The 13127-nt window shown below is 40.6% G+C and overlaps 1 protein-coding gene across 7 annotated transcripts in view; it reads right to left on the reverse strand.

Annotated features, from left to right (window-relative positions):
* The window catches only part of SPATS2L (spermatogenesis associated, serine-rich 2-like), a 157457-nt gene extending 156629 nt beyond the window's left edge, over positions 1-828 (reverse strand). For 2 of the 7 annotated variants that reach the window (XM_012727748.1, XM_012727735.1), the window contains exon 1: positions 221-391. The gene's annotated coding sequence lies outside the window, so the exon portion shown is untranslated. Of the gene's footprint in view, positions 1-220; positions 392-429; positions 535-705 lie in introns of those variants that run through there. The other 5 variants (XM_012727732.1, XM_012727727.1, XM_012727752.1 and 2 more) reach the window with 5 other exon arrangements.
* Positions 829-13127: the final 12299 nt, after the last annotated feature.

Here is a 13127-nt window from a genome sequence, read left to right on the forward strand (position 1 = left end):
CGGGCCGAGCCGGAGCCGCTGCCTGGGCCGCGCGCCGTCCGGAGCTCGCTCCGCTCAGCCGGAGCTGGCGGCGGAGGACGCAGCCTGATCGGCCCCGGGACTGGATTCCTTCACTGACACAACTCCGGGTCGACCCACTCCCCGCAGGGACGCTCCCGCCCCTCGCTGGCGGCTCCCGCCCGCCGGCCGGCCGGCCAGCCCGCCCCTCGGTGTCACTCACCCGGGCGCTCACACCCCGAGCCGGCGCCCCTCGCTCCCGCTCGCACACACAGCGCTGCTCACGCCTCTCTCGGGTTTTGTATCCGCTCACACGCACGTTCTGACACAGATCCCTTCCCTCCACACGCCCTCCCTAGCTCCTTTCCCACCCCACTTTCTAGAAGAATCCCCGTACAGCTTCCGCACTTCGCTGCCTTGCCCCACACCAACCTCCTCGCCTTTCCCCGAGCCTCCGCCTCACTTAAACCACCCTGTTATTCAAGAATTTTGTCACAGCCCGCACGTGTTGCAGGAAAGTCCACCTCCCGTGCACTGGAGAAAGAACTTGCCCCTCCTCCCCCAACGCTGTCTGCAAACACAAGATGCTTCCCCTTTTAGAAGGTAGTAATGCTCTCTGGTGCCGAGCCAAGCTCAAGATGTAAACAGCCAACGCTGAAATGACCTGGAAAACTAGGCGCGGAGAAAGTACCCGGGCTCTGTTCTGACCTTAGACACCCCGCTAACCTGGAGTGCTCGGTCCCTCCCTTGCGCCGCGCGTTCACGCTGGACTCCTGCAGGATGGCTGGCTGCAAACGTGTGTGCTAACCAAGTTCCAGACAGACGCCGTGGGCATCCGTCCATGGACTTCTGCCTGGGAGTACAGTAGTCAGGAGAGTACAGGCAGTTTCTCAATCATTATTCATGATGGAAGCACTTTAGATAACACACCTCTTTCAGAGGCAGTAGAGTGAAATGCAGGCAGTTCTCCAATTCAGTTTAGGTTTATTTTTTTTTTTTAAGGGTGACTTCTTAGTCTCCTTTTTTTGCTCAATGCTAGTAACTGTCCTTCGCCGGTTGGATGTAAAAGATCCTTGCAAATATCAGCTCAGAGCTGGCTATGCCTCTCATGCTGCAAATGCTAAAAAGCCTCTGAGTGTACCGCAGCCTTATATATATTATCCGATGTTCAGGAATTCATAACTTGAATAAAATACTAGTACCTTTCTGATAAAGTTCAAGTCAGCTAGCATAATGCTGACAAGGCCATAATAAGAAACAGAGGAGTTAAAAGTAAAGCAACTCGTTTTTGAATGTGACTTATAGCCGTGCTAGTACTGGGTGAATGCAAGATCATATATTAATTTAGCAAACACTTATAAGTCAGTATTAACTCACTTGGTCTTTCAACCAATCCTATCAAGTCGAAATATTTTTTACTTCTTTTTTTTTTTTTTACAGTTAAACTGAAGCACATAAACTTGCTTCAGTAGTTAGCTAATGGTAGTGAGACTATTTGAACTTAACAGTCTGATTCCGCCTGTGCTACAGATAAGAAAACTTGCCTCTGGAAGCCTTATTTAGAGAAATATAAAGGATAGCACAATATTGTTGTGCTATTGTTGACTTGAGATAGAAGTGGTACCATAATAATTTGACTTACAATTTGATGCATTTTTTAGGTACTTTGACAAGAGAATTTAGATACTTGACAAGAGAATTTATAGGGAGAGGGGGTTTCTCCCTATCATTAGAATTCCAAAATGAATAATAAATTATTGTTTCCTAGGAAGGCTGAGGAAATTAAATTAAATTCCATCTTTACCCTTTTTTTTAAATTCACATACATTTCATTTTTATTTATTTATTTTAATTTATTTTTACATCATTCTTCATTTTGTGCCTTTTTCCATCTCAGTTGCAATCCCTGTGGACTTCCCACCACCAATTCACCCATGTGCCATCACCATAGTCCCGTGCACCTTTCCCACCCCAGTTTTGATCCCATTCCCATTCCACCCCTGTAAAATGTCTCTGGCATCTACTTTACTCCTTTCTTCAGCCACTTCAGTTTCTTCCCAGGATTCCAAGTCTGTCTGAAAGAAAAAATGCTCTCAATAATTAGAGATGACCAGAGGGAGGAAAGGGTTTCCAGGAGCCCATACATGGTCTTTTATACTTGAGGGCTGCTTCTTGGTAAGGAAGTAGTAGCATGGGATAACTGATATGTGTTTTGAGAACAAAAATACCAGAAAAAAATGGAGAATAGAACTACTAGTCGCCACTCTACCGCAAAATAGACTAAAGCTAATTCTGTATTGGGAATGGAGGCATAGCCCATGAACAGCTATAAAGTAAAAAAAAGTAAGTACCCCTTTTCAAGTGTTAGCTAAGGAAGAAGAGCAAAAGAAAGCAGCTTTTAAATAGTTTTATAGATGGTGAGTTTCTAATCAAACTTAACTTTTTCTGTTCAAATTAATTTACTCTGGAAAGTGAAGGTTTCTGTTTCTGGGAGAGAGTTTTACAATGTCTTTTGAAAGGTATGTAAAAACTTCTGGCACATCAAATAACTAACAAAAAAATATTTTGATGAGTTAACCAGATGACTTAAACATGAGTCGCATTCCTATAACTACATGGAGGTATAGAAATCCAAAGAAATGGAATATACATCTCAGGTATGTGTGTGTGTGTGTGTGTGTGTGTGTATTCGAACTAGACATTGAACATTTATTTGAAAATACATCATTATAAATTTTACTAATATGACTCTGTTGTCCAAAATGATTCTCTGTTTATAAATCTCATTTTACTATTTTTTAAACTAAATAGAAGAGTAAAGGTCTTTTCTTAACAAACCATTTTCACAGGAGTAAACATTTTCTGAGGGGTGGGCAAAGAATATCAGTTATATATTCTCATATTTCCATATCATTATTTTAAATATATCCACTGCTTTCCATCCTATTGTCACCTACATCCATTATCTAATGTGTTTAGTTGAAAGCATATAGAAAATTTCACAGATGACAATAAGGCTGAATTTTCCCCTGCAGAACTGATTGCAACTTAATGCCAAATTCCCAACATCTCACCCCTTAGGTTAAGTTTGGGCTGCAGACCTGCCCAAAAGTCTCTCTAGAGATCGTTGATTTTGACTACGGGCAGCGACTGTGTAGAATCTAGGTGCTCTCCTTGGAGGAGATGAATGTGGTGTGTGTGTGTACAGTATTCGCAAACATTCCAGCTCTTCCTTCATAACATAGGGCTGGATCACACTTCCCCACTTTACTGAAGTACAGTATATTCCATTATCTTGTTCCAGCCAGTGCAAGGTGGATGCAAGTGATGAGAGTCAGTTTTGGGCAGCAGTTGAGAACCAGTACAGGCATCACATTTTCTTTCCCTTTGGGCACTGTAACCAGCAAGGTGTCACTGGTGGAGTGGAGTGAATGAAGACAATGTGCTATATACTGAGCCTGCTGATGTTTACTGGCTATATAATATGATTGATAGATAAACCTTGTTGTTCTAAGCCACTGAGATTTGGGTTTGTTTCTGAAGTATAATCTAGCCTAGTCTATTTAAAAACCAGAAGGAAGAAACAAACTGTGCCAGAGAATTGCTAATAATTCCACAAATCTTTTTCCTTTCCTCCTCTATGGACATCTAATTCACATTTCCCAGTCTCCCTTTTGACTGAGTTCTGACCAATGAACAGAATGTAGATGAAAATTTTGTGCTCACCGATACAAAATCTCCTGCATATTCTCTTTTATTCATCTGCCATGTGGAAACTTGAACTTCGAGACTCTAGCACAGTAGCCAGCAAAGTTATTCTATGAATAGTCATATAGTACAAATTTTAGACTGTGTGGGTCACGGACCCCCTGTTGCAAGTATTCAGTTGAACTGTTTTATAGGAAATAGACATAATTGTATTCCAATAAAACTTTATTTATCAAAACAAATGGGATGGGTGTGTGATATGGCCTGTGGGTGGGTGGTGATTATCTGACTCCTTAACCCAGAAGAGAATAGAAAACACAGGATGGAAGAAGCCTGAGTCTCTGAATAACCCCGTGGTGTCCATCTGCTTGTTCTACACCCACATTGAAATATTACCTGAGTTAAAAAAACCTTCTGTTGAGTTAAGTTTAAGTAATATACTATCTTATTTCAGGTGTATTGATAATAGGACAGGAAAGGGTTAACTTGCAAAATAACAGGTAGCTTATCAAAACAAAACAGAGAGCAACACAAGTACACAATATACAAAAATTAATACTCTCAAAAGCTGGAGTATGTGCTAATAAGTGAAGACATAGCATGTCCAGTGATCAGAGTGTAAACAAAAACAAGCTAACTTTTTTTATCAGATGGGCCCCAAAATGTTTGCATGTATAAGAAATAACTCTCATATACAAGTGATTGGAGTATGCTTTGGTAAACATTTCAGGAAGCTATATGCATTATCTGTAAACACTAACAATGCATACCTACCTTGATCATGCATTTCCACAAGTAACACTACGTGCAAAAACATAGATTCATCTTTGTTGTTTTATTTGTAGGGTCAAAAAAATAATCAGATCACGTTTTAACATTTATAGAGAAGAGGAATGGTTAAATAAATTGGGGACATGTACACTACAGAATACGGAATTAGAAATTGTTATTCCAAAAAGAACGGAGATAAGTATGTGTTGACAAGGAAGTATTCGTGGCATATTTTTCAGTGATAAAAGCAAGTCAGAACAATATGTACTGTACGCCCTCTGAAAGGGAGCGTGGGGCCAAGGGGAGAGGGATGCGTCCTGAAGGATACGCATGGTTTACAACCCTCGCGCTGAGGAACTTCTATTTTTAAAGTTGTACACTTCATTTTTTTTTTTTTGCCTTTGTATGCCATTTTATTATTGTGGTTTTTTGTTTTTAATAAAAGGACAGAAGTCAGAGAGATTGAATGAAAAGCTCGTTGTGAACACCGGCCACTGCCAAGGGGCTGAGGGATTCGCTGGCTGAGGAACAAAGACCCTTTGAAGACTTGCTGAGGCAAATCCCAAGGAATGAGTCACTCCCTCGGTGTTGCAGTGGCAGTGGATGGAGCTGTTAGGACCTGGAACCAGTGTTCTGTTTGGAAATTTTCCAGGAAAGGATAACCTGGGGTGAGAAGAAAAAGGATAACCTGCTGGCCTGAGAGCCAACCACGTTGGAAACAACAACAACAAAAAAATAACAAAATGAAACTGTCCTTTGGCTGAACTTGCGAGTCTACACAGAATCTAAATATTAGGTTATCTCTTCACTGCTTTTTTTTTTTTTCCTTGTTCATAACCTACTCCTCTCTGAAAATGTTGTCTGAAATTAATAGATACCTCTTGCCAGGTTTCATTTGGTTAGTTATTTATTTTGGTTTTAAAGGTTACTTGTCAACTTGTGTTCTAGGAAGATACTTCCAATTTCATTGAACCTTAGTTATGCCAACAGGAAAATACATGACGCCAGTGTATCTTACAGGTATCTTACCCAAGATGGGCATTCATCCAGTCACTGATAGGTGTTAGTATCTTCTGTTTACCACATTTCATCACAAACCTGATTTCGAGTGAGAAAGAACCTCTTCTCTTATGCATATTAACCACTTATTTTAAAAAGTGCCTGGTTGATCTGTTATTGAACAGAAAGTTTAATTTCATCTATGTATCAAGTTGTCTACTGTAACTTGTACTCTAAATCTCCCTATGTTTATTACCTACTTTATCAACAACTACCTACTGGTGTTTCTTTGGGATGCCACACTCAAGAGGATGAAGGGATCTTGTTTTGGACACAAAGTCACTATTTAAAGGAACCTCTAAACTACTCTGCACCACAGCAGATAGATAAGCCAGAAGTAAAATCGGATCTTTTTCTGGTGGTTGCAGTGTGAGTGTTTTTGCCCAAACCTTCCCATAATTGGCCTAGAGAGGAGCCTAAGACAGGGATGTCTTGAGACAATGAGATGGATATGTGATTTCCTAGAGTCTCCATTACAAAGTCCAGCAACCTGGGAGGCTGGCTTACCCAGTCAGAACAGATCTGGAGGTTAGAAGTCTGAGCTCGAGACCCTCTCTGGTGGTGTAGTGGGTTAAAGCATAGCACTGCCAGCTAGCTGCAGCCATGTGAGTTCTATTTCTGGCCCAGGGAGTAACCCACATGGCACAGCAGACCTCTCCTGACCTCCAGCTTCTCCCCTCAGGAGTGTACTTCATGGATCTGCCTGTTCTGCTCTCTACTCTGTCTCTGGTGAATCCTCTCACCGCCCCTGCACCTCTGGCCTGTACCCCAGTTCTGCATGCATAAATAAATGAATCTTAAGAAAGAAAAAAAAAAGGAATCTGAACTCAAGGTGTCTGCAGGTTTGGTTCCCTTGGGAGGTATCGAGGAAAGAATCCTTCTCAGCTTGCAGATAGTGGACTCCTCTCTGTGTCTCTTCACTTGCTTTCCTCTGTTTGATTTTATTTCTAAATCTTTGCTTTTTGTTTTTAAAAATTTATTTATTTATGCATACAGAACTAGGGTACAGGCTAGAGGTGCAGGGCCAGTGAGAGGATTCACCAGAGGCAGAGTGGGGAGCAGAGCAGATAGATCCATGAAGTACACTGCTGAGGGGAGGAGTGGGCGGGTCAGGAGAGGTCTGCCACACCATATGGTCACTTCCGGGGCAGGCGGGGATCGAACTCATGCTGAAGTGGCTTTAGCTTCTTAGGGTTGTGCTTTAACCTGCTGCACCACCAGGGAGAGCCCCTAAATCTATTATAAGGGTGCTAATCATATTGTACTAGGGCCCCATCTCATGACCTCACTTAAAGAGCCTATCTTCAAATCAGTCACATTCTGAGGTACTGAGGTTTAGGGATTCATGTATGTATGCTCTGGGGATAGGGTGGGGTACAGGTGGGAACACAGTTCAACCTTAAGAGATGAAATAATATTGCAGCTAATAGTAAAAGCCCAGTCTCTGACTGGTGAGTCAGGCATCTTCATCAGGTCGCACTCTGCCTGCATTCCAGGTGCCTTCCTTGCCCCTTCCCCACGTGTTCCCGCTGATTCCTGTGCACCCATCTCTCTGATACTTAAGTAACTATGCCCTTATCTCCTGATGAGACTAACACACCGCCTGTGAACAGGGACTGTGCCTATTGTTCCTGGTGTCTAGCACAGTGCCTGGCCCAGACAAGATGAACGAGCAGATGATAGACAATACAACATTCATTTTTAAAGAATTCCAATCCACATGGTCATTTATTTTCCTTATCATGTAACTAAATATGAGTGAGTAGAGCGACATCTCTGTGAAACCAAATGATATGTAAACCTGAAAATTAAAAAAAAAAAAAAAGCATTTATTAGGTATATTGCAGTGTCATTGGCAGTGACAGTGCTGCCAGTGAGGATGTTGGAATAAGAATGTGCAAACCAGGGCCTCAGGACCCTAAGATTCAGCTGCTTTACAAACAGTGCAAGTTCAGCCAAAGGATACTGCATCCCACTTATATTAATATGAACTTTAGAATTCAAGTCTGATTTAAAGTTACAGTTAAAGAAAATGGAAATACTTCCATGGAGATTATTCTATGGTTAATAAATAGAGTTCATGGGGAGATCCTTGGGGAGTGTTTTGTAAAACCTGGGGAGGACAGGTCAGAAAGGCAAGCTTCAAGGTGTTGCTGAACTTCTGTGTGTGAAGATAGCACAGGAGTAGATGATGCTACAGCACGTGAGATGAAGGGAAGATTCCCAATAGAATACAAAAAATTAGTTGCTTTGGCTGCCAATACAAGCTGTGGTTTTACCTCTTTCTGTCATTTATGTGAAAACACCTAAAATATATTGAGCCAAGTTCTTTTACAAAAGGGCCATGAGGCCTTGGAAAAGTTCCATTGTTTCACCAAGGGCCTGTTAGTGGACTCATAAACTGCTCAATTTATGCCTCATAGGATGCAGGAGCTCAGCTCCTGGCACATTGTCAGTGCTCCAACAAGAGCATTAAAGAGGAACGTGATAACAAATGTGTATTAATTATTACATACCAGGCACCATCCCAAGGATCTCATATTGGTTTCATAACAGTCATGGGAACAGGTGCTCTCTCCTATCCATTTTATAGGTGAGAAGACTGAGGCACTGAGAAACTAGCTTACCCCTAACCCTAGAGCCAGTGAGTGGAAAAGCCCCAATGTAAACCCCAGCAGTCTGTATCCAGAGCCTGCACATCTAGTCTCAGTACTGGCCACATCTGGAGGCTTATAGCAAATAACTTAAGACTTAAAAAAAAAAAAAAGTAAAAGACATGTTCTTTAAAAACTCATTGTGTAGCAGAACCACCTTTCAGCATCTTTTTTTCTTTCTTTTTTTTACTGTTTGTCCTTCAGCGCTTTGAATCGGGTTTTATTTATGAAAATGCTGCAATGATAAGTGACAATTCATTTTTCATTGTCATTAATCAAAGACATATGTAGCTGCTCCTGGTGATATGAGGTAGCAGCATGATCTGAGTTGATATCATTCTTGTCAGAAGCAAAGCAGCTTGATGTTTTGCTTGGCTCCTGCAGCTTTATCATTGCTCAGCCTGCACCAGACTTTCTCAAATACCTGCAAGAGCTAACTGGCCCTTTCTTTCCCATATTAAGTTCATAGAAGTTAATGTTCTGCAATGAGTCATCTCTGATGCTGATACATGAATTCCCTCTATTGCAATGTCATTTTAAGTATGCAGGTGTGCCCCCACTGGTGATTCCTTCATGATTGCATGTGCCCTGAAGAGGGACTGATGCACCACATTTACAGTTCACAAATAGACTTTTGGATACATCTACTTTAGGGCCCAGGATGCATTTTCAAAATATATATTCTATTATCAAATGCTAAAAGTGAATGCTTTAAGATAAGAGTCAACTATGTAGTAACTATGTAGGTGAGTGTCAGAGGGTTATCTGTACTTGGAAGCTAAAGTAGCCTGAAGAGATGAGGATCTGAACTTGGAACTGTAGTGTGTGTGTATGTGTGTGTGTGTGTGTGTGTGTGAGAGAGAGAGAAAGAGAGAGAGAGAGAGAGAGAGAGACAGAGAGAGAGACAGAGAGACAGAGTGACAGAGTGACAGAGAGAGAGAGACAGAGAGAGAATGAGACTAGCTAATCATTTTTCGGTAAAACTGTCTCTGGTTGGTAGCATTTACCAATTTCCATATGGGAGATACTCCTATCATAGCCATTATCAAGGTACAATTAGTTCAATGTCACATTATATGTTTGTTTTTGTTTTATTTTGCTTTAATGCAACAGTATGAACCTGCTGCAGTGAATCTCTGGAATAAACCAATGAATCTCTGGAATAAACCAATATGTTTATCAAAAGTCTCAGGGCAGACCTAGTGATGATATTAATGAGAATGGGTATCTAATAGGATGAGTGAAGGAAAAAGACAAGAAAATTCATTTCTAAGATAAAGTCTAAAAGAGATGTCCTGTAGACAGAAACGCTTGTGAGCCAAGGGGCCCACAAGGAGGAGAAATTTCAGAATTTAGCCATCTAGTTCTTAAATTGGGAATGAAACTACTGAGAGAGGGGGCATACCCCAGAGATGATGGCTAAGACTGATGGGTTGGCAGGGAGGGATGCTGCGACTCAAGCAGAAGAGATATGCTTGCCTCAGACCAGATACGTTTCTGTCTGACACAATGACTCTATCATTGCCCTCTTCCACTTTGCCTCTAGTGCAATATGTTCATCTTTCTCTCCCTTCAAGCATCTCTGGCAATACTAAAAAGTATTGTTCACCAGGAATTAGCAGCCAAGAAGTCTTAGCAAAGAGTCAACAACATGAAAGGCCAAGAAAGAGTAATCAATTCCAACTGTTCCATTGATATAGCTAAACAAGAACAACTCGGAAGCAGACAATATTTGGAGACCCAGGTGGATGGTCAGCAGAATGTCAGATTTATAGAAGCCTCTTCAGCAGAAATGAGAGTGATAAGGTCAGACAATAGTGCAGGGGAAGAGGAAGAATATAATGGGAATCACCAAAGTTTTTAGTAAGGAATTATGTTCAGAGATTGCAGTTGCCAGTGCCAAAGCCAGTCTTTCCCTCTCACATCGAACCATTGTTTTACTTGTACCCAGCTTTGGCCAACTGACTAATTTCTAGCCAATAAAGTATATATTTGGAAGTTAGTAGGTGGAACTTTCTGGAAAGTTCTGCGTAAAGAGGACCAATAGCTGTTTTTGTGCCCTTAAATCCCTTGTTGCTCCTGTTTTTTTTTCCTTAGAAGATAACAATGATGGCTTCTGTTTCAACAGGCAATTTGAACCATGAGGTAGCTTTGAAAATAAAAACCAGTGCTAAGGATATTGTTTTAGAAAGACAGTGGTCTCTCATCACTGAACAACCACCGAAGTAGTCCTGGACTGTGTAACTCTGTATGTATTTTTACATGAGATAAAAATAATCTTTGATCTTCTTTGAAACAGTGATTCCCAATTTTGGTGCCAATTGAAATTTTTATCTGATTAGCTAGCTAACAAGCCAGGTACTAGGAATAGGAATCAGAGATGGGTATTTTGTTTGAAGAAGTCTAGTACAAGGTGGGGAAAGAGGAGGAAGCATAGTCACTTGGACTAGGACGTAGATAAAAGGCAAACTAGCAACACTGCTTGAAGCCTTCTTCTCTAAAAGAACAAGTGACTTCAATCCAAATCCTAAAGCCTCCCCCCAAACGTTTCCTTTTGTCAATAAGCCACAGGCATGAGAGCAGATGGCCTACAGATAGCAGTCAAGTGCTTGCAGCTGTGAGCAGAGACCGGCCATCTCAGTGTAAGAGGCCAGTAGGTCATTATAATAGAGGAAAACACATTGACAGTGAAGATTTCAGAGACATTTTAGTGCAGTTCTCATCTGGACACTCAATCAGCATTTGCCTTCTCACAGTCTGGTCATCATGTTCCTAGGCTGCCCTGATCTGACTCCATCGTATTAGGACTGGATCTCTGGCTGCTGGAAGATGAGGAGACCCAGGAGTGTTAAGAAGTGGAGATGGTGAACATGGACCACTTTTCCAGAAGCTTGAGAGAGAGAGAGAGAGAGAGAAGAAAAAATCTAGGGAAAATATAAAGACGGAAACAAGGAGCCTTGAATGAAGGAGAAAAAGAGTAATGAAGCAAAGAGTGTCATGAGTTCTGATAAAAATTAGGAGCATATGAGTGTGTTTGTACTGGAAAAAGAAAACAGAGAAGTTAAAGCAGGAAGTTTAGACACATGTGCATCATCATTTCCATGCCACGGTATGCAATAATGTCCTATCCGAGAAGGGGTGAGCCAAATGCCTCCTGGTGTTTGTTCTGCCTCTTTTCTAATAACCAAGGTGCAAGACAAGGATGTTAGCACAATGATGTCTGGTGTTCTTTCTGTGAGGACACACACTGTGCTCCCACTAAAGTCACTGGCAACCTCCTGTTTGCCAAATTCAGCTGACACTGTTCACTTCTCATTTCCCAAGCCCTCCTTGAATCACCTGGCACTGCCTGGCCTCTGGGAGATCATTCTGAGTGGTCATCCTGGCTCTCAGAGCACCTCCTGCTTATCTTCCTTCTCCAGCCTTTACTTAGTTCTGGCCTCAGCCAGCTGACTCCTCAACCTATCGTTCATTCCTAAACTACTTCTTCCGTGAAAGTTAGTTCACCTGGACTGTATATACTGTTAACGCCAGTATCTCTAGCTTGAGCTCTAAACTCTGTCCTCAGTCTCTGTCATTCTGTCACACAGTCTGAACCCCACAAGTCCACATTTATAACTTGTCGACCTTTGGATGATATGATTTACAGATCATAATTTTTTCATAGCTGGGCATGCCTTTATTTAGCAAATACTGTCAAGTGGTAACAATATTGAATATTTTCAGCAAATCTATACTTACATTTCATCCACTTATTTAATATGTTGCTGAGGAAGAGCTGACATACAATAAATTGCACACATTTTAAGCCTAAGATTTGTGTTACATTTTCACCACAACCAATAAGAAAAACAAAGTCATACCTGCAAATGTTACTTCTTTTCGTGTGATCTCTCCTTCATGACCCCCAACTTCTCACCCCAGGCCCACTGCCAGGCAACCACTGATTCAGTTCATGTCATTACAGACTAGAATCCATATTCTATGACTTTATATACTCAGCACAATTTTTTTAAGTTATGAATATGCTTCGTGTACCGATGGTTTATTCCCTTTTACAGTTGAATAGTATTCTATTCTATTGTTATACCACTATTTATTTATTTATTTATTCATCTGTTGATGGACCTTTGTGTTACTTCCAGTTTTTAGCCATTTTGAATAATTCCGTTAGGAGTATTTGTAGAAAAATCAATGTGTGGACATATTTTCATTTATTGACATACAATAAATTGCAAGGAAAACTAGCATAATTAGATTACATGATAGGTGTATGTGTAACTCTATAAAAAAAACAACCATGAACGGTTTCCAGAGTTTTGCCCTGTTTTGTATTACCACTAGCAGTTTATAAGTGCTGATTCCTCCTTATCTTCAGCAATACTTGGCATGGCCAGAAGTTTTAATATTCACTACCCTTATAGATTTGAAGTGATATCACATTGGGGTTTTAATTTGTATTTTCCTCTTCACTGATGATGTTGAATATCTTTTAATGGGCTTATCTGTCATTCATATATCTTTTCTGGTAAAGTGTTCACTTGTTTTACAATGAGATAGTTATTCTGAGAGTCCTTTGTATATTCTAAGTTCTTTTTCAGATACAGTTGGTATACAAATATTTCCCCCTATTTGTGACTTGTATGTATATGCTTTTAATTGTGTATTTTTGAGAGTAGGAATTTTTGATTTTGGTGAAATTCCATTTGTTCTTTTGTAGATGTTGCTATCATACTGAAAATATTTTTATCTAGCCAAGGTTCACAGGTAATTTTTTTCTGTCTTTTTTCCAGAAATTTGACACTCTCAGAGTAACACACTTTTAAAAAATGTATTTATTATAAAATAAACGATTTATTTTGAGTTAGTTTTAATGGAGTAAATGTGTGGAATCAAACTCATTGTCTTGTGTATGCAAATTTAATTTGATGAGACAAA

This window comes from Condylura cristata, unplaced genomic scaffold (genome assembly GCF_000260355.1).
Source record: "Condylura cristata isolate star-nosed mole 26May11 unplaced genomic scaffold, ConCri1.0 scaffold00002, whole genome shotgun sequence".
Taxonomy (NCBI): Eukaryota; Metazoa; Chordata; class Mammalia; order Eulipotyphla; family Talpidae; genus Condylura; species Condylura cristata.